Below are 27061 nucleotides of genomic sequence, written 5' to 3'. Positions count from 1 at the left end.
CAATGGCCAAACTCCCATTGATTTTTAGGATTAGGATTTCATGCACTGTACATCTCAATTAAGTAATAAGGGGCCTAATTCAGAAGCATGTGTGGGTAAATAAACTTAGCAGCCATGCTGGTAGCAACCACTACTCTCAAGTTTACAAACTAGTTTCCATCCTTGCACACTGTTTTCACAGGCACATAACTTTCCAAACTATTTGTCCTCCATGCTTTGCGTTTGTCTAAAAGTGAAGTTTATTTTTAATTCATCTTTTGTGATGGCTTGCACAAAATCCCTATACCTATTTTAAAGTTAAGGAAGGAGAAACACCCTTAAACTAAGTCCTTTGACGCAGTCCTCTTTTCGTTATGTGTTTACACAGCCCATAAACCAAAGCACCGGGTCCTCAAGGAACTATAGCAAAGAAATTATATGGGAAAATAATACATTCCTTATTGTAAAACCTGACCTTTTAATTTAAAGTGAATAACTCCCCAAATGGCTGACTTTTGAAATATTTAAGTCTCTGTGTGTATATAGGCCTTACTAGTTATGAAATAATCCAGTTATGGTCACTTGCAAATACAGGATTGAGCGACTGTGAGGGGTTTTTTTTGGGGGGGGGGGGGACGGACGGGGACAGGAGGGTGAAAATTTTATTAGAACAGTGAGATCAATAATAATCACACCATTTAAGATGGCAAAAATCTCCTAAAATGTCAGGATAATTTATCCCATTTCGAGCTAAATTGTACAAAACCTGTTCGTGGGATTTTGGTGTCATCGAAACTGAAACCTGTGCCTGAAACAGGCTTAACCCTGAACCTCAACCTAATTCAGGGGTTACTATCGCCTTAACCCATCTCTAGTTAACAGCATGACTGTGCTACCTTTTATCAGCAGCTGTGAGACTTATTAACCAGCCGGTGTTCAGTGGGTTCTATCCTAAAATGAATGATTATAATTTTAAAAAATATCACATCACTTCTTGTCAAGGGAAATGAACCTGTGCAATGGCTGCCTTTTCACACCCATCTTCCCCTCAGAAATAAAGGAATAAATCAGCAGCTTTAAAGTGCCATTTGTTCATCAGTGAGTGGGTGTTGTATATCCTTTTTGATAGAGCTAGATTGTATCATTCATACAGTCTCTATCTCTTTAGAGAAACCAATAATAAGATGAAACCAAAGTAAAGTGCATTCTTAGAAATGGGTCGATGACCTATGTGGTCCTTACAGTAAATCGTACCACTTCTAGATTAATATTTGTGTTTATACCTTTATTGAGCTGATATAACTTTTCCACTGTGTAGGCTGTTGCTTTTCCCACAGAGCTCCCTCCAGCTGAGTGGGTGTATTATTGTGTCACTGTTCCATGGTACTCTGAAGAATGAGGGAATCCTCTGTGGTCTTTCATCAGCACTGCTTTCAAGTAGATCTACGTGGGTTGTATTTATATGAGAGAGATGAATACATTCTCAGTGGGAGAATGACTTTAAGAAAGGGGTTTCCCTGAGCATGGGTGGATTAAATGTTGAGATATATATGTGTCTCCAAACCACTTACTTATCATTTGATTCAGAGAGCGTTCTTGAGCCTTTGAGACTATATCATTCTAACTTAGCAGCACCCAGAGGCAACTCGCATAAAGAATGGTGAGTAATCAGTGCTTTATTTTTAATCAAATACATGTCTAGCCTCCAAATGAAATCACCCAGATTTATCCTGTTTCCCTCCCCCACCCCAAAAGCCTCACTTTGTATTTAAAACTTTCAAGTACATTTATAACTTTTTCATTTCTTAGTCATTTGCAGATCCCCTTTCTCCACACAGGGCTGCATAGCAAAAAGATAGTTAGGTATATTGCCAGCTAAAACATTTATGCAATATCCAGCAGTATAAAATTCCACAATCTGTAGAGTGTATCCACTCTGGGTCCCGTCCTATACTCCTTAGCAGGGTAAAACTCTTATTGAAATAAATGAGTTGGTGGTGCTCATGCTTCTGGACCTTTTGGATTCAATGGCAAAGGTTCATTGACTTTCTAATAGGAGCAGAAACCATGTCTTTCTGTTTAACTATGGTCTGCCATTACTAGCAAGTGGGGCTTTTTATCCTTATCTGCTGGTGTTTATGGCATTTAAGGATGTACCAGGACTTTTTGGCTCATTATTTCACTGCAGTGATAATGTTTAATTCATTTTATTCGTCTTATTTAAAGATCTTATGTTTTTACAATGGCTTTTAAACCATGCCTAGTGGTGGTAAGAAATGTACAAGCAGGTTCTGTATACCTCACCACTGAATATGGGAACATTTCAGAGCCATAATGTCTTTAATTCACAGTGATACATATAGTGTTAGTATTATAAACACAGCTAGCTGTGAGTGATGTTGAGTTACACTGTGTAGCGGGGAAAGGAAATAATCCATCAAATGCTTTTTCTGACTGTTTTTCTTTTGTATAACTATTAAGTTGATTTAAATTGTTAGGTTGCCCCAGTTAATAGTTTAAGTGCTACAGTATTTGTAATATTACCCCCATGGACTCTGAGAACTAGTATTTCCTGATCTGAGGTGAAAATGTTTTTTGCATTAGGGTTAATGGTAGGAACTCCAGCCCCAACTAGCTCCATGTTGTTAAAATTAAGTAATAGCCGCCAAGACACTTGTAAGGGTTAACAAGCAAACAGGCTAGATGCAGTGGGTGGTAGACATTCCTCAAAGGTCATCCTTTCTCTTATTCCCAGATCTGGCTGCACCCTGGGGTCCTGATTAGTGTGCAGCTTGGTTCTGGCAGAATTCAAATCTTTAGCAACAATGGTCAAACATAATATATAATCCCCGTGTGTCTGTTTCTATTCCTATATATATTTATATGGAAAGTAACTGTTTTCAATCTGGGTGAGAGAGATTTAAAATTGGAGTTCCTCCCTGCAGCCACGCAATAGGAGCTGTGCTAAGCTTATCTCAAATGACCATGTCAGCACAAAAAACAAGTGAAAGAGAACTGAGTTCCTCATCAAACTCAGGCTCTTCAGCCTTGCCTTTAAGACTGTGCACAGTGCTGAGCTTATCTGCATCTTACCTCTTGTCTCCGACTGTACCCTCTTTTGTATGTTACTTTTTGCAAAGTATGCCCCCCTTTTGTCTCCTCTCACAAATCCATTGTGTGTGTGTGTTGTTTTTTGTTTTACTAACATCCCTCCCAGTCCGTAATCCTGGAACAATCTCCTTTCCCCTCATGTGCTGAACAAACTCCTTATGCCCCAAGTGTCTGCTCCAAAACCCCTTGAAGTCAATGGGCTCCAAATCCCCTCTAAAGACTTGCTCTAATTTAACTAGCATTCCACCAGCCACTTCCCATTTTTGCTCCCTTCCATCTTTTAATGTAGCTCTCCTTATAATTTGCAAAAGTAAAACCCCCTTGTGCTAATAAGGCATATACCAAACTTAACTGACTGACCACCTTGCTTCTACATTGCCTCTCTTTCCCTTTCTGCTGTCTGTCTTTTATTACTAAGATTGTAGAGAGCTATGCTGTCCATTGATCCTGTGGTGCTTTTGTAAATAATAAAGCACAAGTTGTTCATTGCATAACCTGAAGTTTACAAAGCACTAAACAGTTACTTCCTCCTTCCCCCCCGCCCCATCTTTAAAACAAACAAACAAACAAAAAAAAACCCTACAGGTTTTTTACATGCTAATGAATATTAAATATAGATTATCTTGGCAATGCCATTGGAAAGGTTGTTCTCACAGTATTAATCCAATGGGAAATACAGAATATGCTCAGAGTAAGGTCCAGTAGAATTTTTAGGCAACATCACCAGAACTGGAATGTTTGTGGTTGCAAAAAAGAAAGTTTGTATAGTCCTAAAATAGAATGACAGGTTTCAGAGTAGCAGCTGTGTTAGGGTACGTCCAGACTACCCGCCGATTCGGTGGGTAGTAATCGATCCCTGAACGCTCCCGTCGACTCTGGAATTCCACCAGGGCGAGCGGCAGTAGCGGACTTGACGGGAGAGCTGCGGCCATTGATCCCGCGCCGTGAGGATCCGAGGTAAGTCGAAATAAGATACGTCGACTTCAGCTACGCTATTCCCGTAGCTGAAGTTGCGTATCTTACATCAACCCCATCCCACACCAGTGTAGACCAGCCCTAAATCTGTATCCCCAAAAAGAACAGGAGTACTTGTGGCACCTTAGAGAGTAACAAATTTATTTGAACATAAGCTTTCGTGGGCTGTAGCCCATGTTCAAATAAATTTGCCTAAAGTAGAGTGTGTATTCATGTTTTTAGAGGTTTTATTGAGGTTTTTTTTTAGAGGTTTAAGTTAACCAAATTATGTGCTCTAACATTATTCTATCCTGATAAAAAAACAGTATGCAATGCATGGGCCTAAAGTGCTGCTGGCTCAGCCCCCAAATCTGCACATCGGCGTTGGCTTAATTAAAATGTAGCATGCTCCAGTAAACAAGTGAACTACTGAGCACATGGGAGTATTTCTCTACTATATATAAAATGGACTGATAAGATGATTTACTGGGGAGTCTCCTCAGGTCTCAGAGAAGGATTATTAGCCGAGATGCATGCAATATTTGCAGAGAAAGGGGAAACTCATCAAAATTTGAGGATATTTGTAATTTGTTTCTAACTTAATAGGGATTTTTTTTAAAAATAACCAGCTTTTCTCACTAATTCCCTATGACTGTTGTATTTTTATGGAGAGATGGAAAGCTCGGTACTTGTTTGAAGGTGGAAGGAAAGGGCTGGGTGCTCTTGTCAGAGAGGCATTGTAAGTGGGTTGGACAGCTTGGCGATACTTGTTGCTTTCCTGTGGTTTGTGCCTTTTTTCAGTCAAACTGAACGTATAGGGCTGATACTCCTTGCACTGGACTTGTATTTTAACCCCACATATTAAAGGCCCGATGCTGCATTAGGATTCACTCATACAGAACCCCATTCAAATATGGAATCCCACTGACTTCAGTGGAGTTCTGCACGGGCACTAGGGTGACCAGACAGCAAGTGTGAAAAATCAGGACAGGGTGGGGGGGTAATAGGAGCCTATATAAGAGAGAGACCCAAAAATCAGGACTGTCCCTATAAAATCGGGACATCTGATCACCCTAACGGGCACTGTGGTCTGTGTGAGTAAATCCCTATGTGGGCCTGGAGCCTACATTTGGTGACACTTCTGCTATAACCCTTGTTTATTTCTGAGGAAGAGGGTTTGTAATCACACATTCAGAAATAGTTGCTGTACATTTAAATTTGGCTATCAAGGAGAGCCAGGCAAATAACTGATTTTTATTTATTTTTGGTGGGGTGTGGGAGTTGGGGGAGAGAAAATTCAGGTTGATCTCAAATGATTTTTTTTTTTTTTTAATTTCACGGAACTGCAGAAGTGGAAAATAAACGTGATTTGGGTTGAACACATTTTGTTTGGTTTTTTAGTTTGATTTTTTTTTTAATGAAAAGTCATCTTGACCCAAACTTTTGAAATGTTTCAGTCAACCCGAAACTGTATTTTTTTCTGCCAAAAGAAGTTTTGCCTGAATAATTTCACCCACCTCTACTCTTGAGATCTCAGATGTGAAACAATTGGAAAAAAAATCAGTTAAATTAATTCAATTTTTAATCAATTGATGAATGTGCCTAAAAACTCCAGTTTGGTTTTCCCCGCTCTTTATTATAGTCTATTTCTAATGAGAGTCTTTAACTTTAAAATATAGTTATACCCATAATGCTACCTGGACAAAGTCTAGAACAGTATTAAGAGTGGGTAAATAACTGCCGAATAAATGCAGGCTTTAAGTTCCATTATTAAACATTCCCAGACAACCTACTACTGGGTTTAAAGGCCCCGATCCTGCAAAGAAAATCATGCAGTGGCCTCCTGTGTCCATCCAAACCCCAATGCCTTCAGTGGGTATTAGGTCACCCAGACAGCATGTGTGAAAAATCGGGACAGGGAGTGGGACAAAATAGGTGCCTATATAAGACACAACCCCAAATATCAGGACTGTCCCTATAAAATCGGGACATCTGGTCACCCTAGTCAATATCTGTATGAGTGTTGGGAGGATTAGTCTATTTTCTTTTGTTGGATTATATTCAAAGGACTTGTATAGTACAAAACCACAGCTTCTGCTCCTCACCCTATGTGCGATAAACCTTCCCCACTATTCCATAGTGGAGACTGCAGGATTGGGGCTTTAATTGACCTTCTGTCTGGTTTCCAAACAAGTGGATTTTTTCTGCATGTTCTGTTGAAAAGGTTTGTCTCTCTAAACAGCTTATCTATTAGCTTTTAGATTTCAGTGTTCTCTGATTGCAGGATCTTCAAGGTGGGATTTTTGTGGTGGTGTTTTTTTCTTGTACATCTCTGAATGCACTGTTACCATAACAAATGATAAATAATCATACTCTATATAAGATTAATAGTGAGATCAGTTCAATTTTATTCCGGTACCTTAACACCATACAGGAAGTGTATCAAATATATTTTTACATGTATCAAGCTGGGTACAAAATGTTCAGGTGTCTATAATCGCTATTCACTTCTGAAAATCTTGACCTCAAGTTTTAAAATGTTAATCAAGGACTCTACATAATATAGCATTTTGAGCACTGGATCAGGAAGAAACAAATCAGATCCAGATTTGGCAGTCTCTGCGTTGTGTGTGTTTCGGTGTGATCTTTCTACTGCATTTAAATGGCTATGCTGAGTCTTCAGTGAAGAGGCTGATGTAAGAGCAGAAAAACACTAATGGCTGGTTCAAGGCTAGTCTTGTAAAACACTCGTGGAAATATTACTATGGTGAAAAAGCCAAACCTGGAAATGACTTTCTAGATGGAAACAGATCATTGAAGTATTAGTCTTTAAAATATGACTTCCCCAAAAACATGACGGGGAAAGAGTCTTGAAGGCTTTATTTCCCCCCTCAATTAGTTTCGGTATGTGTAGCTTAGAACTTTTTTCACACAATACGCTCTACTCTATTGCTTTTATATTTTGATCACATTTACAGTAACAGCCTATCTCTTCCTCCCTCTCCTCCAACTCCTCCCACAGAACACCCACACACCACTTACACTTACCATGACCTACAGGCTTGTTTACCAATGGCGTTCGTAACTACAAGAGTTCTACTTACTTTGGGGCTGTGTTGTAATATGTGTACTACTTAGAATGATTAAGTGCGTCTCTTTTATCTCATCATTATATGAATCTGTGTTTAACACCTGTGTCTAGGCTGAAAAATGTGCAACACTGAATAGAATCTTTCTGAGTTAATACATTTTGCATAATTTGGTAACCTTATATTCAAGTTTCACTCACTAGCATATTTTCTCCCTAAGAAAAGCCACAATGTCCCTTCTATTACCCCATGTTTTTTCTCAGTTTTGTTGGTGAAACGTGATGGTAATTTCATACTAACTTCCTGAACTTGGTAACTGAGTTAAACAGCTAGGTGACTGAGAGGAAGGATACAGTTTTTCCTGTCTTTTTTTGTAATGGTGGGCTGCCTGATCGATACAATGACAACTACCTGTTTAATGATCAGGATACATAGTTTAAGGTAGTGGCTCTCAAACTGCTATAGTCTGTAAACCTCGGGTGGTCTGCAAAATAAAACATTTGGGAAAAGAAATGGTTTGAGGGTGTTTGGCTGGAACGTGTTCTGTGAGAGAATCTCTATCGTCACAGGGGATGTAGATTGGAAAAGCTGGAGTATCATTGATCTAGGGTCTAAATCTGCATTTTCTGTTAACTCTAGCATTAATAAATTAGTCTGGAAACATCTGCTCTAAAAAAGAAAAAACCTCCCTGTCTTAATAATGTGACATATCACCCCGTGTATCGCTGCCAGTACAGACACTTACTGCAAGCATTATAATTCTAGGTTTCAGAGTAGCAGCCGTGTTAGTCTGTATCCTCAAAAAGAACAGGAGTACTTGTGGCACCTTAGAGACTAACAAATTTATTAGAGCATAAGCTTTCGTGGGCTACAATCCACTTCTTCGGATGCATATAGAGTGAAACATATATAATTATATATAATATAATAAACATATATAAACATTATAATTCTGTTACCTTTCTACTGGGGATCAGACTCTTCTGCTAGGCTAGATTCAGTGTGGTATCTGGAATCCCCTGTTAAAAATTTGTTTGCCTTGAGCCCCCACAAAGAGCTGTACTCAAACAAAGCCCATAAAATCTAAATGGCCCCTCACAATATTTTCCCCTCACAAACACGTGCAGGGGTCTTGGTAACCTAGGGTCATAACCAAATTGATTTAGAAACAAGAACAAATAAGTTGCCTGTTGGTTAGAGCCCACCCACTCCAAACTGTGCATCTCAGGAGAAGTCTTACCAATTGTATTCACAAATGCAGTCCAATCCCAACTCAGTCACTTGGCAATTTGTGCCTACTCAATTCTAGATCAGGGTAGCCCATTCTCCCCCGCACTGAATAACCCCCATTAAGTCTCATACATGCACATTCTTTCACATATCCACAGTTACACTGCACAGTTAATGCAGTAGATGAGTTTGGAACATGGGGAAACCTCAGTGTTACCAGCTTTGCCCGTTACTTTGGGGTATGCTCATTTATTTGGGAGGTTCTTGAGGGGGGTTCTGTAATTCTATCAATGTACTTCTTGTGTCACATGTGTTTTCATATGGAGCGCTACTCCTCCCTGATGCAAGTCCCCTCCTAATGGAGCTATTCTGCAGGACCTAGGTTCCCTAGGGCTGGGTTCCTCCAGAACCGGATGCGCGCGCGCGCACACACACACAGTAACAGAGCACATCTGAGCGGACCAGGTCAATCAGCACTTTCAAGTTGACCCCCTTATATGTCCCTGGGCTCAACGGACTGGGTCAAGCATCACTTTCAAACTGTCACCCTTATGTGTCCCAGATTCAGCACATCCCTATCCTCACTCTCACATCACAATTGTACTGGTAGTAACTGGGGTGGGGAGATAGCTCAGTGGTTTGAGCATTGACCTGCTAAACCCAGGGTTGTGAGTTGAATCCTTGAGGCTGCAATTTAGGGAACTGGGGCAAAAATCTGTCTGGGGATTGGTCCTGCTTTGAGCAGGGGGTTGGACTAGATGACCTCCTGAGGTGTCCCTTCCAACCCTGATATTCTATGATTCTACTTGATGAGCAAACCTCACAGTATTTTGGGCGTGCAGGGATATTTAGCTTAGGTAAAAGAACCGTTGCTGCAGAGTAAATGGGGGAAGCTAAAAACACAGAAGAGTAAAGTTCAGAGAGAGAGAGAAGCAACCAGCTTAACCATAAAAGTTATTTATTGAATAATAGTGATAACTACACAAGGAGAGCCTAAACCAACATAACATACATTATTAAAGGTTAATACCTAAGGTAGAAAGGAAAACAGAGAGCGAAAGAAGGGGGGGGCAGGAATCTCACCCACTCCATAAGGCTTGAACCTGTCGGGGTTCCCAGGTGATGGTGGTAGTTCAGGGTCCTGAGTGCTGGAGACAGGCAGAGTCCCCAGCACGATCCGTCAGGAGAAGATGGAGTCCCAGGGGAACTGATGCATAGTTTGGATCTAAGCATCAGAACACTTACTGGAGGCTGAGTAGGGATTTTTGTAGAGAAAATACAATGGTTCAAGGGAGAACACTAGATTTGTTTATGGGTAAACTGATGACTCAAGGGTTTTCTTTAGGCTAGGAGCTGATCACTCTTGGCTATGAGTGGTGTTTTCTTCCAGGGAGCTCACAATGCAGCAGGCTGCTTCAGTATTTTGGATATCAATCAAGGATTCCTTACTAGAATTGGTCTGATAACTGCTAAGCTGGGTGTGTGCAGGCATAGGTTCATTAACATCTGGAGCAGAGATTCCCCCATGATGCGGTGCTTCCCTGCTTTTCTGGTCCCAGAATTCAGTGCGGTTCTCTGTTCTCCATTCTGTATGCAAATGGAGAAGTCTCTGTCCCATTTTTCATGCAGATGAGGCTTGGGGAGTTGTCTCTGTTCTTCATTCTGTATGCTAATAGAAATGTCTTAATCTTATCACTCGTGTCAGGAGGGGTCTAGGTGTGTCTTCCAATGCCCTTCACTGCTCTCTGCAAGCCTTTTCTCTGATTGATTTTGGTTCAAGCAGAGACTGGTGTGTGTGTGTGGGGGGGCCAGGGGGGGGGGTTTCATGAGTCAGACAGGCTAGATACTGTGCACTGGTTCCCCAAAAACACATAGCTGACTGGTATCATCAGATGGCATAGCTCTCAGCACCTTTATGAAACTCTTCTAAATTGTATGCAAGTTATATCTGTCAGCAGATAGGGAGCACCCTCAGTTTTCCCCTTTTGCCCACAGGAGAAGCCAGAGAGCAGCATATGCAAATTCCTTCCCCCCACAATTACCTCATTTTACCTACAGAGAGAGACAAAGCTTCCATTCCCACAAGCCTGAAAGCCCTGTGGCTTTCATTTCTGAATAATTACCTGTTTCTGTTCTTGTGACATCTATGTGTATGCAGTAGAGGCAAAAGTATACAAATGCAGGATTTGCATTAGAAGGACATTCATACATAGAAATTTGGTGGAGGAAAGAGTTGGAAGGAAGAACTAAAATTTCTGATATTCTAGAATTGCACTGCACATTTCTAATCCAATTTCTAGATTTTACCACTGTGGCACTAAACTATACCATTTTTTATAGATCGTTGCAGAGCAGTATTTTGAGTGAAGGATAAACAAAACGAAAACTTCACGGGAATTAATTTACATAATATAGAAACTTGCTAACAATTTAAGAACTTTTCTGGGCTTCTTAACTTGATGAATACAGCTCTGGTTAGTGTCATTCAACTTTCTGAATGACAATTTATTAGAGATGATCAAATTTTGTCAGTATCTTTTCAGTGAAAAATGCCTCTGTCCAAAATGAAATCTTTTGAGAAAAATTCTCATGCTTGGTCAATTTTCTAGCCTTTTCAATAATTAAAATAAGGAAAAACTGTATTTTCTGCAAACATCTTTCAAAAACTGAAATATTTTTGGATATTTATTGGAAAAATATATATTTTTTTTGTGTATGAAATTCTGGAAAAAATTGAAAAATGCCAATTTGTGGGAAATTTTTTTCTTTTAATTGGCTCTACACCTTATAAATGTGTCTAATTCAGCATTGTAACTCTGTTGCTGTCTTTAAAAGCCCTGGAAGTATCCAGACACTTTCTGTAACTCTCAGTAGTTTTCTGCCTGAACATTCAAACTCATTTCCTGCAGAGACTCCATGACTTTTTTTTTTATTTGAAGTAGCTGAATTCTCCAGTATCTTAAGTTTAATTTTCACAATTAATAATAAAAAGCCCAGTAAATAAATTATATTGCACTGTAAAAATCAGTTATTACTAGAAAAATATTAATACTGTGTACAAATACCATAAACATATTTGTCATAATTGGCTTAATAATTTGGATTTGAATTTAGCACTCTGTTGGGCTGTTTGTGTGAATGAGACCCAATGTGGCAATTTCCTTGAAATGACACCTTAAAATAGCTTTTCACTTGCTGTATCCAGAAACTGAAGATCTGAAAAGTAAGGCTGCTGCTACTCTCTAAAACATCCCCCTATCTCAAAGAGTTGAAGTTGGTTTAACATTTACTTCCTTTCATAATGCCCTCAATATGTGTGGCTTTAGTGCACTCACCAATGTGTAATGTATAACATATCTCCCATACACATCCATTCTGAATTTGGCTCACTGAGTCTGTGAAGCAACTAATAGGCATGTATAAAAAGGTGTCAAACTTTAGATACTGAGGAACTGGGAAATAGATTACATCCACTTTGACTCCTTTACACATCAATAAGTAAATGTAATGAGGCTGAATGAATCTAACATGCTCCATCTACATTTGGCCCATTATGCCTAGATATTTTGACACATGCTATAATACATAACATGGCATGTTGATCTGAAACAACTGCAATACCCAGGTCCAGCTGGATGAATTAGAGATGGAGTGGCAATCTGAACTCTGGATTTTCTTTCCTTGAACAACTAAGGTCTTTAATTTCACTGGTTTTTGTTTTTATTACATCTGGGTCCAAATTTTTAATCTTGATATCTAAAATTAGGCACCTTAATCTAAATTCAGGCACCTACGTAAGTGGCCTAATTTTCAGAGATACTGAGCACCCACAGCTCCCATTGAAGTCAAACTACTACAACTTTAAGCATTTCAACACATTTTTGTTACAATTAAAGACATTCGTAAGACTCAGGAAAGCTGGAATCAAGTTTCACATGAAACTGAATTGCCATTCTTTTCTAATGGGATCTTTGTAATTAGTGATTACCAGATGCATTTAAAATGTGTGAAGTGCCTGAGGGTATGGGAATTTAAGGAAAAAAAAAAAAGAAAAAAAAAAAAAAGCCAAACACCTCAGATCTTACCCTGGTAACCTTTTATTTTAAGATTCTGCTGTGTGCACAGGTGAAGCAGTATGGTGTCTATTAAATGTTTTGTGTTGTGGTTTGAGTTTGTTGATGTTACTAATAAATATAGTTATCGCTAATTGAAAACTCATTTGGTTTCAAACAGTCTTTCTTTGGTTGTGATGACTTCCCACTTTGTCAGTGTTCGCACTGTTATCCTTCCATTTCATATTCTGAAATCACACAAGTCACAATAGGTAGGTGGAGATAAAACTAGTGTTCTAAAAGCAGCAATTACAGTGATGCAATTGTTCTCCAGTAGTTAGATCAAAGTCGTGAGAATGAGGATTTCTGGGTTTCATTCCTGAATGAACCAGTGACTCGCCACAAGTTATGGAGTCTGAGTCAACACACAATGCCATCAATAGAAAGAATCTCATGAATTTCAATGGGCATGGGATCAGGCTCTTAACAGTTCAGTGCCTCAGTTTCCCCATGTGTGTACTGGGAATAATGCTTCATAAGGGTGTTGTGAGACTTAATAAATGTATGTTTGTTGAGTTTTTTTAGCTCTTCGGCTGGAAGGGGCTATTTAAATGCAATTTTTTCACCAGGGAGTAGTGGTGGTTATTCTTGATGGAATCTTTGCTTGAAGGTTTTTCTTGGGTTCCCCTCCATTTAGTTTCTTCTTTTCTGCTTTTACATTGAAGACACAGGGCCAAATGGTGGCTGGCCCATACGCAGGGGAAGGGAAGAGTTTAAGGAGGCTGCCCCATCCTTGCATCTCCTACACATCTCCTGTTGCAACTGCACTTGTTGAGCACCAGTGAAGGCAGGAACTGTTGACTCTCTATATCCTGTGATTGTCCTACCCCACTTCTCTGAGCCACCTTGCCCAGACATGCAACGCCTATTCGTTTAGAAGCCTGAGGGGAGCAGACTTGATCCTTCAGAGAGAATCTCTCATAAGCCACTCTCCTACTTCTACCACCATCCTGCACTCAGAGTTCTGTCGCATGGAACAATTCCTATAGTAGATAATAGTTTTTGGACTATGCTATGGAATTTACGAGGGATTTCTAGTCCTGAAAGAGAATTCTGTAGAATGGTTCAATAAACCCATTGATTGTCATTCTGTGTAAACTTCTGTAGTACTTTTTTAGAGTAACTCTGTCAAACATTACTGCATTTCTAGAGACCCTTAATGGATGATTTAGGTCATAGCAGTTTGATATTCTAAATTACTTCCACTTGTCTTTTTAAAGAATACAAAAAAATCTCCAAATATATCTTCAGTGTGTCAAATTCAGTTCTCCTGCTCTGGGCACAAACACTGCTTTGTGCTTGGCCTCAGCTCTACATCCATGGGATAATATTTGGATCCATGAGCGAGGCCTGGGATTGCCGGAGCCCTGCTACTGCCCCCTCTCACCAACAAATAGGGTGCTATTTATGGCGGGGTGGTGGTGTAATGGGATGGCGGTAGTGTCATCCTTAAGTCTCTGCATACGGAATATACGTATTTAGGGTCCAAATTTCTGCAGAAACAGTGCTGGTCTCACAGTCCAGCCAGCCAGCTGCAGCTAATGATAAAGGAAAAGGAGCAAGATATAGAGAACCAAGTGCTGAAAAGTATCTTTCAAACATGAATATTTCTTCCCATTTAATTCATGCACTAAAAACATCAATAAGACCTGGTCCCCGCTCAAATTGTTCTTTTCCTTGGTGTAACTTTTTTTTTCCTTCCATTTCTGACAGATTCATTGTGGACTGCTCAAAAAAAAGAAGGAAGATGCAGAGAATGCTATAGAGCTGTGCACCAATGAATCTCCTGAGGCTGAAAGGTATGTATTAATTCATCACAGAAAATCTCTCCTTTTTAAGGCATTAGACACATTCTGTAAATACTGAAACGTACTTATAAACAGCACTTCCCATGGCATAAAACTGAACACCATGCTTCCCCTTGTTGTTCAAATCAAAATTTTGTATGCCAGTCTGTGTTCCTCAAAATGGGAATTTATCTCCATAGCTCTCATTCCTCACTTCAGCCATTTCTCTGGAAAACTATATCTGCTAATTTGATCAACAGAAATAGGTTAAATTACTGAGTGTACATATAGATCTTATTCACCCTAAAGGGAAAGATTTATCACTGACTGCCATTGCAGCTCTAAGTAATGGTAGAGCTTATAGTGTAGAAAGAACAGGAGTACTTGTGGCACCTTAGAGACTAACAAATTTATTAGAGCATAAGCTTTCGTGGACTACAGCCCACTTCTTCGGATGGGCTGTAGTCCACGAAAGCTTATGCTCTAATAAATTTGTTAGTCTCTAAGGTGCCACAAGTACTCCTGTTCTTCTTTTTGCGGATACAGACTAACACGGCTGCTACTCTGAAGCCTGTCCTTATAGTGTAGGTTAGACTCAAGTATTCCTTCCCCCCCCCCCCCCCCCAATCTAACCCTGCTTGGTGTAAAACAGGATGAGAGTAGCCCCTAAAGTTCCTAGATTTGCCAGTACAGCTATAAAGTGCCATAAAGAACCATGCTGCATGTTCCAGGGAATCTGGTAATGCCAATCAACATGTTCCATTTTTGACACATGGATCTGTCTAGCTAGAGATTAACAAATTGAAAAGTGGTTTTAAAAAGAACTAAGTGTGCTGTGTTCGTCGGAGAGAGAATGAAAGGAGACACCATTCAAAAGCTAATTGTTAGTTGGATTTTTGAGGGGATTTTAAAAAAATAAAAGGCATTTTTCCTGTAGTGACTTTAATCTTCGTGAATTGCTAGGTTGGATATCCCTGAAAATGGGAGTTCTCTGTTTATCCCAAAAGTAGCTATAGCACAGGCAGCCGAACTCCAACCTTGCCCATACCCTCCTGCTCATGTAGCTCAACTGTGACCTGGAAGAACTACTGCGATGGATGTGAAAGGAGTTGTTTCCATGCCACAGGCTGATGATGGCCCCTTTTTTGAGACAAGAAGCCAGTTAATGGCAGTTTGTGGTGGTGGTTCTGTGATGTGAACTCCTGACCAACAAGACTCCAACTTGTCTTGTGCAGGCACTGCAGTGTAGTAACGTGACCAGCCGCTACTGAGCTGGATTTGAATTGGTAGCATAAGGTGAAAAACTGTATTGCATCACCAGACTTCCCCTTACCAACCACTCTACATTTCCTAGACTAACTCTAAATTGTCTCTTCTTGGTTTTATTTTGTTTATATTAGGGATATTATATTAGGGTAATATATAATATTATATTTGGCTAAATCTGAACTTGTCTGGTTCATATGGGAAAAACAGACCATGACATTCTGGGCTAGATCATTAGTTGGTGTAAAGCAGCATAATCTCACTTACTTCCATGGAACTATATTAATTTACAGTAGCTGACTGTTCATGTAAAAGGGACCATAAATATTCATTGTGTGTTTCCTATTTCATTTAGTGTGCTAATTCAGAAAAAGATGAGTGCCAACTGGCATTCTAAGTTGAAAAAGAAAGTTGTCAGCTCCCAGTTGGGTGCTTTCAAAATTATGTATGCAATTAATTTAAACATTCAGACAGCTGAGCACAGGCTGATGAGCAATTTTAAAAGCAGTTGGGTAGTGTCTGAGCATTTTTGAGGCCTGCAGAATGCTATTTCTGTGCTTTCCGACATAGATTTCTAGCCCATCAGAAAGCAATTTTATATTCTTACCGTATTGTAGTATGAACTCCTCCTTTCCTTATCCCACATAACCAGTTCATTTCTCTCCCTTGATTCTCCCTGCTTGGGTGGCATATAAAAAGAGATCTTACTTTGTACATCCCTTGCCTATCAGGATTAATTATAAATATCCAGCCATACTTCTTTTGATTGCTGGTAAGACTGCTGAAATAAAGTACCAATGTTTATCTTTTGATCTGTGTGTGTGTGTGTGTGTGTATGTGTATGTGTGTGTAATTATATATATATATATATATATAATATACACGCACGCTCTCTCATAGGCCATCACAGCCCCACCCAGCAGAGAGAATGCAACATCTTCTAGAAAGATGTCTATTGAAATGACAGGTTATTCCACCTATGTTTTCAGCTACTCTACTGGTATTAGTGTTTAGGAGTTACTCATGTGGCTGTGATGTCCTAGAGAATACGTATGTTTTACTGGTGCATATTGGTTTCTGCAAAAGGGTAAGTCATGCTACACTTGTTTGAAAAGGAAATAATTCTTGGTCTGCTTTGAATTTCTGTATCTCTTTTTCTGTCTGAGGTTTCACTTCCATTTTCGCTGTCTCCTGACCCCCCCCCCCCCAGTTAGCTTTCTGCATTTGGATGTTTAAGAAGACCATAATTTGCCAGTTCAGAAACTTGCATGCTATTTGAGGGTTCCATTTGGTTGAGCTTTCCAGTCAACTGAGTAATCATTGATTTGTATGGCAAAATGTCGACCCTCTTTCAACTAGTAATCAACATGCAGATAAAAGATGGCTGAGTTATGATGCTGGGTGAGTGCTCTGTTTGCTTTTTCCCACATGGGTAGCATTCATAATTCTCTCGCTGTCTGATCCAAAGTCCAGTGAGGTTAGTGAGTCCATTGACTTCACTGGATCCAGTCTCATTCTTGATCAAGAGGAATGTTGGATCAGGCTCTTTCTGCTTTATTCAGGCAACCATGTCAAGTAAACAAAGGAGACATTTTATTGTCCTATCAGCAGATGACATGATATAGAAGTAGGCAGGAGCTATATGTCACTACAGAGATTCAAGAGAAAAGGAACTCTGAGAAAAGGGAAAAGCAGAACACAATGGGGCCAAGCCCCTTGACACTTGACATGTATTGGCAGGCTTCCTTTTTCCTCTTCTTTCACATATATACAGTCTTTACATTATCCTTATAGCATGTGATATTGGATATTTCTAAATGCAACCAGGCTGATCGGCTTACTCATTTATCTTTTAGCAAAATGCAATGGATTATAGGTGTGGCTTCAGTTAATTATTGGGATCTCTTTAGATTGTTTTCAAAGAAACCAGATGTGTTTCTATCAAGAACATGTATCTCTCGTTGTTGTGATTTGTATAATTCTTAAAATTAAGCAAAACTATTAAAGAGCAATTGTTTCTGTTCACATTAACAGCACACTGCTTCTCCAGATGTGGCATTTGACAGCCAAACAGCTGCTGGCTATTAAATGTGCCTTAAAAGCTCCATTCCTTTGTCATAAAGGGAACAGAAATGTAGCAACATTTATGGGGTAACAGGCAGATGTTTTGGCTGGAACACTATTGAGCGAAAGTTGAAGTGATTTCTCTATTTGTCTCAATACGCACACATTTTAATCCCCATCATCTACTTTGCACTGTGAAGCCCTCTTCTCAAGAAGGAAAAAGGATTATTGCTAAACATTTTTCCTAGAGACCTTAGGCATCTCAGTTGAAAGACTCTGCATTTGTTTCAATTTCATTTTTGAATGGATCTTACTTAATGTCTATGAATTTAGGCTGGATCTTCCAGCAATGTTTTCAAAACAATTTTGGTAAATTTCTATTGTTTTTCTTTGTACTTCTGAATTTGCAAAGCTTAATGAAGTGAAGTGAATTACATTGGAAATCATTTACAATATTCACTCTTTTCAAATTAAAAATATTGGGGGTGAAAAAGGTTTTTTTTTTTTTATGTCGAAGTATAGATTTAATCTACCAGATAGGCTGGTTATTTAGTGATACATATGCACTCTATTACACATAAATATATATTATGGTAGCACAGATGTGAATTAGTGGAGTTGAAGTTCAAAACATCCAACTCCGATAATCAACCAAAAGTCTCATGAGGGCCAAATACCCATGTGTTATAATCTTAAACAGCTTTATTGACTTCACTTGAGTTGCACTCTATAGGAGCTACACACCTCAGGATCTGGCCACTGATAGTTTTAATTAATATCAGACCCTCTTAAGGCTGCAAAATTAGACTGGAAATTCATTCAGAAAACAGGTTTTCTTGAAAGATTCCTGTTCTTCCTGCTTCCAATTGGGTTGGAAATTCCCCATGTAAAGCCTTTGTCATGGTATTTTGTCAGTTTCACATCTGATCTTCATTGGATCAACCTGTAATACAAAGGTCCTAATATCAGAAAGAGCAATCAAAGGTTTTATAGAAATTAAACAGTATTATATGAAATTCCTGTAAAATCCTATGGAATTTAAGAGAATAATATAGTTTCTTCTACAGAATTAAATAGAGGATATTGTTTTTGTGTGTATATATATATTTTAAACAACATGGAGCATTTAATCACTGCTATAAATTTATTCCCACTGCAAATAGGGTTAAAAATTCTGGAGAAAGATCCCATTCTCTATCCAATTTTATAGGCCATTTCCATAATAGAAGGAAGTACTGAGGCACGTAGAGTGATAAATAATAGGGGGAAATGTTAACTAACCTTTTCAAATATATAACATGGTCTGGTTTGGGATGTCAGTTTTCATTTTATCTGAGACCGTTCTTCCATCCCTAATAAAATACATAAATTTGTTTCTTTATATGGCTCTTACCTCCACAGCACACGTAGCCAAGCAGGATTCTCATGTCCAAAATGGCCACCCATGGGGAAGAAGCATGTGATTTAACCCCTAGACTCTTGGATTCATTTCCGCTCAAAATATGGCTCTGTGGTGCTGGGATCTGGCTGTAAACCCTCTCTATAAAGCCCCTTATTTACAATTGTTTATGGTGTATTCATAGTTTCAGTAATCAAACCTATAACACAAGCCAGGTAGACATGCTGAAATTACACTGAATAGCATCATGTGGACTAGAGATTAAATTAATCATTAGAGTTAATGCACTGAGAAACATAGAGAACAGCCCCCAAAGACCTGTGACTATGCTAATTTCTCGGAGTCCCATATTCCACTTGTCTAGAAAACCACCTAGAGGGAGCCAAGAGCTGGCAAATGATGTGCCAGGATGGCCAAGAGGAAGAAGCAGTGTACCTTCCCATCTCATAACCACATAACCCCAGACTTCAATGGAGCTATGACCATTTTCAATAGTAGACTACCTGCCCCCGGTCTCTGATTCCTTCCAATGTCCAGGAGAAGCTTGGTTGTGAAGTTGTCTTTGAGACTTTACTGCTAGTTTCAGAGTTTCCATGTCTTGTATGTCCATTCTGGTTCTGTTTTATTTTGGCTTTGCTCACAGGCATAGGATTTGCCCTATAGCACCAATCCTGCCACAAGGTGATTTCAAACTAGCTTGCCAGTTGTTTATGTCCAGAACTCTATCTTGATAAAATTCAGCTTGCTTTATTGCATACAGTGGTGGCACTCCAGAATAACCATATAAAGAGGAGGCAATGTGCTGTGTAACCAAAGTAAGCTTTGTTAATCCTGGCTCATTGATTTGCACAGCTGCTTATAAAAGAAAAGGGGGACTGGATGTCATTACATTATGTCTCCCAGTTAGAACCACATAATTTAATTGGAAAATTGGCAAAGATTAGGTAACAATGTATAAATAAATAGCATTAAAGGGCCATTTAACCCTATAGTTTCTTAAAAGTTTGGGTGTTAAAGCCAAGTGCCATAGAGAAGAATGTGAAAGTAATTTTTTGAAGAAACCTATCTGCAGTTAGAAGCAACAGAGGGTCCTGTGGCACCTTTAAGACTAACAGAAGTATTGGGAGCATAAGCTTTCGTGGGTAAGAACCTCACTTCTTCAGATGCAAGGCTGACCCACAAAAGCTTATGCTCCCAATACTTCTGTTAGTCTTAAAGGTGCCACAGGACCCTCTGTTGCTTTGTACAGATTCAGACTAACACGGCTACCCCTCTGATACTATCTGCAGTTGACATTTTAACAACTTGACCATATATGAGCATATGGGAGAAAGTGATATGATCTTTATCCAGGCACATAGTTAATTATTAGAATAGAAAAGAGCAGATGATGTTGCTACCTGCAGCAGTGAAAGTAGAGACACAAGCAATTTTCTTGATATGAAGGATGATATGGCTTGAGTCAGAACTACTCTGATAGCTAGCTTTAAATTCTCAAATGTATTCTTTTTAGATGTAAAATGCAAATGAAGTTTTTTGTCCTCAACCTGGTACAGCTCTGGATAAATGGCTAACTTCTTTTCCGTGTGTGTGTGTGTGTGTGTGTGTGTGTGTGAGAGAGAGAGAGAGAGAGAGAGAGAGAGAGGGAGTTTTTTTTATTCTTTATTTCCACAATAAAAAAGCATTTAAAATGCTAGGCACAATTCAAAGTCTTTCCCTTATGCAAGTGGGAGGGGAGATTGATCGAGCTCTCTTCGTCCTCATGGTTCCCTAAGCCCCATACTGTCTCTGGGCTGCTGTATGGACTTGTCCCTTCACAATACAGCTGGGAAAAAGTTAAGAGAGGTGGTTTTTTGTTTTTTTTTTGTGAGGGGAAAATGGAAAATACTCAATTTTGCTTCAAACCAACCCGTTTTTTTGTAAAAATGAATTAGTCTCTCAACTCTATTTTACAGCAGGGTCTGGGTAGTTTATCTTAGGACTTTAAAATTTTTACTTTTGTATTCTATCTCTTGCCAACCTTTTCTAAGGACCAGAGTTCTGACAGTCTTTCCATTTAATTCAACGGGCTGTGGATCGGGACTCATTCTTGCTCAGCGGGAATATTGTCAACCTATCACAATGCTGTAAAAGTATTAAGTGTAAAAGATTCACTGCTTATAAAAAGAAAAAAGGGTTTGCCAGACCTTTCTCCCAAAGACCTGCAAGAATTACATCCATGAGTCTCCTGTTACATGCTGGCTTGGAAATCAAGAGACCAAAACTAAATCAAACTCAGATCTCACCCCTCATAATACTCAGGATGTGCTACTATTAGGCTATTGCACCAAACCGGTGGAAGACTTGTGCAAATACATTTAAACCTATAGCATGTTGTGGTGGGGATGGGAGGGAGGGTATAATGTGATAAAGTTTTCTAAATTTATGTTCATCTTCCACTTTTATTTAGCAAGCAGAACTGCTCAGGCAGCATAGCTCTAGCCCAGAATTTCCTCTGTGATTCAATTTTATGACCCCAGCTGGGGTATGTAGTCTTCTAATTGCAGCTGGACTGTTTGGTGAGGAGATGTTCTTGCACACGTCACTGAATTACCTCACCCACCTTGTCTCTGTCACTAAATATAGCTAGTCAACCTCCTTCATATATTTGGTGAAATCTATATATACTATGGCAGTGTTGCCTGGTGAATACAGCACTGGACTAAAACTCAGATGACCTGAATTCTGTTCCTGGCTCTGCCCCAGGCCTGCTGGGTGACCTTGGGCAAGTCATTTCCCCTTTCTGTGCCCCAGTTTCTCCATCTGTAAAATGGGGGTAATGATACCGACCTCCTTTGGGATCTACTGATGAAAAGCACTATATAAGAGCTGGGTATTCTTATTTGTTGGGTGTGAACGTACACACCCAACCTCTAAGGTTTTATTTTTATATATATATGGTGCTGCTTCAGAGGTTTAGAGTAGCATTGGGCCATTGCAAGTCATATGATATTACAGTATGAAAATTGGTCACCGTTTCTATAAAAGAGCAATATTGGTCTAGCACTGGGCATCAACTAAATCTCAATATTAAGTTTATCCGGTGCTTAGGCTGTATTTGAGATGATCATGAGGGGTGTATTATATCTCAGGGTAGGGCTGACAACCTAATTAACGTAAATATCCCATTGATGCTCTGTGTGCTTTCTTGTTTATCATGGAAAAATCAAATGGGTCAGGGTTATGAAGCATAGAACTTTTCACCTCTAGGCCACCTAGGATCAATCATGATTGGAAGTTAGCATCTGCTGGATGCTCACTATCCTATATGAAATAAATTGGTGGTCTTAGTCCATTTTCAAGATGACAGATCTCAAATATCGCTGGAGCAATGGGGCACTTATGTGGGAAGCCTCAGAAAAAAGGGGAGGAACAGTATAGCCCTGGAGACTAAGCTGCTTTCTCACCCCTACCCTGATTCAGGATGAAACACTGGCAGAGAGATTTGGGGGGAAATACTGCTGTACCTGGTCAGTGGATAATTTGAGTCTCCAGGTCTGCCCTTCTAGAGCAGTACATGATCACTAAACTCTCTGGAAAAAAATGGACTGAGAGTCAAGCAGCAATCTGAGTCAGAGCTATAAAACCCTAACTCAAAGTGAAAGTACTCAAATCATTCTCTTTCATACTTTTTTTTTTTAAATGCTCCAGCTCTCCTGTGATCTCTGGACATGAATTATTTGTATTGTAAGGGGCTCTACAAAAACTTCGATATTTTCAAGATTTTTATGATGCATGTTGAGATTCAAGCTGGATTGGCTGGTGATATTCCTCACATGGCCAATGTCACATTGCACTTCTCCTGGTTCCCTGATTAGCTGAATCTACTCTTTGTGTTCACAAAAGTGCGAATAAGTCATTTTCGGTACGTCTTCGTTAACAGGAGTGATCTGCACCCACATTAGCCTAGCCTGGGTGTGAGCAGCCTCACCACAAAGCTGTACCTGAGTTATTGTGTCCTTGCTGGTGCTGTGCTACCTGCGTGTGTACTATGACCCATGGGGGCATATCCCATGGTTCTTTGTGCTGCAGTAAGTTGAGACCCTCTGATTCTTTTCAGTTAATTGTGAGAAGGCATTGGAGAGCTCTGTGCAAAGTGCATGTGCAAAAGCAGCACCTGGGCTTTAGGCTTTACTCTAGGATGGGCCAGTTATCTTGGAGTGAAAGCATCACTAAACTGGGGTCAGACGTTTTTGTGTGTGTATGGGAGGAGGTTTGGAGTAACATCTGCATAATATACTGGGTGAACTGTGAAGTAAAGACATACCCTTTGACGGGGGGAGAGATTATTTTTGGGGTTTTCTCTAAACCAGTCCAAAAAACCTAGTGTCTATCTGATACAGGTCTCCACAAGCCTATGCTGCTGCTTCCTGTAATTCCATCACTGCATAGGTTGTGAAGGGATTCATTTTTCAGGCAGTTGAGATTTTTCAAATATTGATTCCGTTTTAACAAGGGCACCGCCGTATGAGACGCATGAAAGTTCTGTTCTGTTGTTGCATCAGATAGCTCCATGTGTTTGGGCCTGACCTCCTGTAGATTACTATCCCTAAATATTTCTTCATATATGAGGCCTGGGAACTGGTTTGTTTGTTTTTCCATTATTTGAGATTCTTTATAAACACCTCATTATTATACTATTGTATAAAGGCTTGATCCTACATCCGTGGAAGTCTGTGGCAAAGCTCCTATTGACTTCAGTGGTACAGGATCAGGCTCTAAGTGAACAAAGGAGACAAATGATTGCTAGGCTGTATAAGTGAGGGGATATCAAAGGCAGTGTGCAGACCTAGGCAAACAGACACTAGATGCAACAAAAGAACAGAATCTTGATCTTTCTCAGAGGATTGTTGCCTTGCAAAACAAAGTCATGATGATAATAAAATGGTGATTATTTGGAATCCCATATTTCTCCCTCCCTTATAAGGTAAGGCTGGCTTTTGAGAAATGTTTTTTTCCCATTTTTTTTCTTCTACAAAAAATTTTCCCAATATAGGAATTTCAGCAAAATTTGAAACTAAAGTGACATTTAAGAACAGTTTCCTGCAGGTAAGTGATGTACATTTTGAGGTGGTGGGGGGGGGGGGAGGTAAAATTTCAAGAGAATTGTCCATTTTTGGACAGCTATAATCAGATCTTTTTGCTTATAAAAGTAACACTTAAAAATTACAAGAAGGAAGTACTATGCTCATCTTACCTTTGTTTGCTTCTGCGTTCAGCCTGCTATATATTCATAATCACAGATGTTGATATGTTTGCATTGTGAAGATATTGAAAGCAAAGACTTTGTCCTATTAAAAAAAATACAAGCACTTCCAATTTTTTCTTATTGATTTTACAAAAAGGAAAAGCATAATATGAATGATCAGAATCTCTAATAGAAACTTGACACTTCAGTAAATGTAGATGTCATCTTTTCATTGTAGATCCAATACAATGATATCTGACAGTTATTTTAGTAACAAAAGCACAGCTTAAATAGTCCAGAACAAAATGTCTGAATTTATTAACATTTTTCCTTCAGTACAACTTTTAAGTTAAGATTGTACAAAATGCACCTTTAAACTTTGTAAAACCTAATGTAGTTTGTGTGTTTGGGTAAATTACTTTCTATGACTGCTAAATACAGAGTGCCGTCTAGAGGTCATTAGGAAGAACTGCTTCATTAGCAACAGAGGGTCCTGTGGCACCTTTAAGACTAACAGAAGTACTGGAGCATAAGCTTTCGAGGGTGAATGCCCAAAATTCTGTGAAGCTTGTCACACAGCACTCTTTAACAGAGCAGAACATTACATTTGCTTATTTTCATGCCAAATACAATGAATTTCTATGGCTTAATATTTTATATACTTCACAGTAAGTTCCATACACCGAATTAACAAAACTTTAATTCACTCCTTTAACGAACAGATGCATAACCTATTGAAATGGGTTAAGAACAAGCAATCCAAGGCTACGTATTATAAGACAATAATTGGCTAAAGTTCAGAAAAGGGTAGGCTTAGGAAACAGACTGAAGTCCAAACCTGTATTTGTTCTTTCTGAAGGGTGGGAAATACTGTACTGAAAGTCAATTAGTTTTATACAATCCACATTCAAAATAATATGTTAATAGAATGAAATGAGGAGTTAAGTTTGTCCTCATGAAAGTTGTCCCCCCTCCTCTCCAATTTCCCATATGAATCCTCTGGGAAACCTTGAGGAAATGCACCCAGAGTATTTGTATAAAAAGGAGGGAAGGCACTAGGAAGCTTTTAAATATATTTTATGGGATTTCCAGTGAGAATCTGTGTGTTATCCCTATGCCTACCTGCTGACTTGTTATGCAAATAACCTGTAGAGTGCAACCTGCGTTGTCTAAATCTCATTTATGTGAAGCTCTGTATCTGAATTGGAGTCATGCCACCAAGCTTTAGGTGAGGACATGATCCTGTTTCATTGAATGGGAGGTTTCAGTAAAGTGATGCCTAGATTATAGGGAAAGTCTGCTGGCAAACTGCCTGATTATTTCCTATCAGGCAGTCTATGGAAGGCTTCAGAGATTGGAGCAACAGGAGTAGGCTAATGTAGGCTGATTATTGCCATTTTAACTACTGTATTTTCTACATTTCCTTTCTTATTTGACCTGACCAGAGGCTTAAAAGGCTGGAAACTGCCTGTGTTTGATGTTTCAGCAGGAGGAGAGAGTGAGCTAGGAGAAGAGGTTCTGAGAGCAATTCACTCCACTTCCTGGAACTTAAGTCATAACTCTGCCCATACTTTCCAGTCTTCTGTTCTTGCACTGCTTCCGCTGCCCAGATAACTGGGGGGATCAGTCAGCAAGTCAGGGCTGGATTTCCCTAAGTACTCAATGTTTTGGGGGTGTCCTAGGTATCTCTTGATAACGGAGGTTGTACTATAAACTTGTTGCACTGAGGCAGGATGTAAGAGGAAGCAATAGGGCATAGTGTGTTAGCATTGGCACCTTTATAGGACCAAAGATAACTCAGATATTTACTTTCTTTTACCTCACTTTTTCATAGGCCTGAATTTATCATTGAGCATTAATTTATTTAGTGTATGTAATGTATGGTACACAAAGAGAAAGTCAGTGCCTGCTGAAAAGCTCATGGTTTAAAATAAAGATACAGAGAAAATGGCATGCCCTGGGAAATCCAGTAGAGGGAATAATTAGTTATGTACATTATGCTCAAGATAGTGAAGTCCCAGGCAGACTGTGAAGAGCTACAAAGGATCTCTCCAAACTGGGTGACCGGGCAACAAAATGGCAGATGAATTTCAATGTTGATAAATTCAAAGTAATGCACATTGGAAAACATAATCTCAACTATACATATAAAATGATGAGGTCTAAATTGGCTGTTAAAACTCAAGAAAGAGATCTTGGGAGTCATTGTGGACAGTTCTCTGAAAACATCCACTCAAAGTGCAGCGGCAATCAAAAAAGTGAACAGAATGTTGGGATTCATCAAGAAAGGTGTAGATAATAAGACAGAAAATATCATATTGCCTCTATATAAATCCATGGTATGCCCACATCTTGAATACTGCGTGCAGATGTGGTTGCACCATCTCAAAAAAGATATATTGGAATTGGAAAAGATTCAGAAAAGGGCAACAAAAATGATTAGGGATATGGAATGGCTGCCATATGAGGCGAGATTAATAAGACTAGGACTCTTCAGCTTGGAAAAGAGACGGCAAAGGGGGGATATGATAGAGGTCTATAAAATCATGACTGGTGTGGAGAAAGTAAATAAGGAATGTAATTTAGTCCTTCTCATAACACAAGAACTAGGGGTCACCAAATTAAATTAATAGGCAGTAGGTTTAATACAAACAAGGAAGTATTTTTTCACACAATGCACAGTCAACCTGTGGAAATCCTTGTCAGAGGATGTTGTGAAGGCCAAGACTATAACAGAGTTCAAAAAAGAACTAGATAAGTTCATGGAGGATAGGTCCATCAATTGCTGTTAGCCAGGATGGACAAGGATTGTTTTCCAGAAGCTGGGAATGGACGACAGGGGC

Source organism: Malaclemys terrapin, chromosome 5 (assembly GCF_027887155.1).
Source record: "Malaclemys terrapin pileata isolate rMalTer1 chromosome 5, rMalTer1.hap1, whole genome shotgun sequence".
Taxonomy (NCBI): Eukaryota; Metazoa; Chordata; order Testudines; family Emydidae; genus Malaclemys; species Malaclemys terrapin.
The sequence above is the reverse complement of the archived record's forward strand: the minus strand, read 5'-3'. Positions refer to the sequence as shown.